The sequence below is a fragment of the Octodon degus genome, unplaced genomic scaffold (genome assembly GCF_000260255.1).
Source record: "Octodon degus isolate 3935 unplaced genomic scaffold, OctDeg1.0 scaffold00008, whole genome shotgun sequence".
In the NCBI taxonomy this organism is placed as follows: Eukaryota; Metazoa; Chordata; class Mammalia; order Rodentia; family Octodontidae; genus Octodon; species Octodon degus.
Window position 1 is genome coordinate 7,999,649 of NW_004524584.1, and position 2,518 is coordinate 8,002,166.

Below are 2,518 nucleotides of genomic sequence, written 5' to 3' on the forward strand. Positions count from 1 at the left end.
TACAGAGAGGCCCTGTCTCAAAAAAGAAACAACAACAATAAAAACTGAGAGATAAAAATCGAAAAGGTTGGTCTGAAATGAAAGAATTTCCAGGCAGAAGGGGAGTATCATATACTTACAAAAAGTGAATAAACATGATCAAAATCACTGTTTACATGATAACTTACCGCCCCTCCCCTTGTGTGAGACAAAGTCTCACTATATTGCCCAGCTTGACCTTTAAACTCCTGGATTCAAACCATCTTCCTGCCTCAGCCTCCCAAGTAGCGGGGACCTTAGGTGTGCCACTATGCCAGGCTGATTAAAATTTATATAAAGGGGCCCATGAGATAGCTCAGTGGTCTGAAGTACCTGCTTAAGCAAGCTTAGGCAAACACAGGGACTGTGGTCTGGTCGCTGGCACTGCACGCTGTGCCAGCCCTGCACCCCAGGGCGGCCCAAGCCAGCCACACACAAAAAAAAAGAACACTGTCTCTTTTTCCAGTATTTTTTGTTTGTCTCTTCAGCAGCAGTGTATAAGAACTGTTCCTGTATATTGCATTTTTTGCTGGAAAATTATGTTGAATAAAATTTTCTATGAAAATTAAAAAAATATTTAAGAATTTGAAATATTTAAGAATTTGAAAAATAAAAAAGATTCAGATGTTTATCTAGGAAGAACCAGTGGGGTAAAGAATTAGACTAATGTCAGCCTGAGAGCCAAGGGACCATGACGCAATACCCGTGGTGTTCTGCAGGGAAAAGCCTACATCATGTCTGATCAGGTTCTCATTGAAATGTAACAGGAAGACTGTAATAGAAATTGGTGGATATCATCAAACATGAAAGAAATTGTAGATAGTACCTATCTATCGCTCTTGCTCAGGAAAACTCCTGAAAGACCAACCACTTAACCAAGAGGTAAACAAAAGAAAGAGCCCAGGGGCTGGGGGAGGCAGTCATAACAGTCATAGTTCCTTTAAATGTAGCCGAAGTCTAAACAGGAATTGTGCTTGTAAATGGAATGTTGTAGCAGAGCTAATCATGTTCTGTAGGATAGAGAAAATCAATACTTTAATATAACCTTGAAAGACAAACCTAAAATCAGTATATAATATTCCTATCTCTTAATGGTTCTCATTATCTTTTTTTTTTTTTAAACCTAGGTTCAGCATAATCTCATAGAAACTAATACTTCCTAAGGTGAAAAAAAAAAAAAAAAAAAACCCAACTATGGAAAGTTCAGTATTTCAGCCGGGCATAGTGGCACATGCTATAACCCTAGCACTCTGAGAGGCTGAGGCAGGAAGGTTGCAAGTTTGAGCCTTGCCTCAGCAACTTAGTTACTTAGTAAGACCCTGGATCAAAATTTGCAAGCAGTAAATTAATAAAGGTGGGGTTTATAGCTCAATTAAAAGGTTCTAGGTTTTAGCTCCAGTACTGCTCAGGAAATTCAGTACTTTAATTTCATCTCAGTTGTTTCTTCCTTGTGTTACAGTCAGAAGAAGTTAAAACTCATTTTTGTCAAAAAGCAGTACACATCAGCCTAACCACATGCAGTGGTCTGTGGTTGCCACGTTCTCCTCAAAGCTTCTTGTCACCAGGGGCTGAGAAGATGACCAGCAGACCCTCACAGGTTACTGATGAGGGATGAATTTTCTCCCCCTCTTCCTCCTCTTCTCACTTCCTCTTCCCCTCCGTGTTTTCCACTTCTGGGGATTGGACCCAGGGCCTTCACACTGAACTTTATCCCTAGCCCTTTTAAACTGTTTGGTGGACACTGGGTCTTGCTAAGTTGTTAAATTGCCCAAGCTGGCCATGAACTTGCAATCCCCCTGCCTCAGCCTCTTAGAGAGCTGGTGTTGTAAGAGGCGAGGGCTTGGCAACGTGGCTGGAGCAGCTGGCTGTGACCTTCCACCTGAGCCGTCCTAACCTGTGGGTACAGAACAGCAACACCTGAGCCTGCCGCAGGCCCAAGTGGAGCCCCGCACCAACACCAGTCCCCCACTGCGAGAACACGCGGACCCTGGAGCTCATGACAGTCCTCAAGCATGAGCTCAGGGGGGCCACCTGCGTCGGCTCTCAGGAGAGACACCGACGGCCGTAGTGACTTTGGGACCACGCTTGTTCATGCAGTGGTCCCTCATGCTGCAGGCTGTGTCCTCTCTTTTTCCCTTCAAAGCACTCCTTCCTTCCTGAGCACTTGTGCGCCTCTCCATTTTCTTATCTCTACCCTAATGTAAGTGGTAATCTTTGACAGCCGCCAGTTATCCTGACCATTTCACTGACGGCTGGCCCAGATGGGAACCTGGTGGGCACTGCTGGTCCCATGTGCAATGCCGCCCTTGGCTCTCATGTTTCTCATTTGGTTTCTTTTTTCTTTTCTTTCTTTTTTTTTTTAAAGGAAGGGTCTACAGGGTGTTCAGGGTCTTACTACTACATCGGACTCATAGTGATCCGCCTGTTTTCAGCCTCCCAAGAGCTGGGATTACAGGCATGTGCCACCATGCCCAGTCTCAGTTTCTGTCTCAGGGCACTC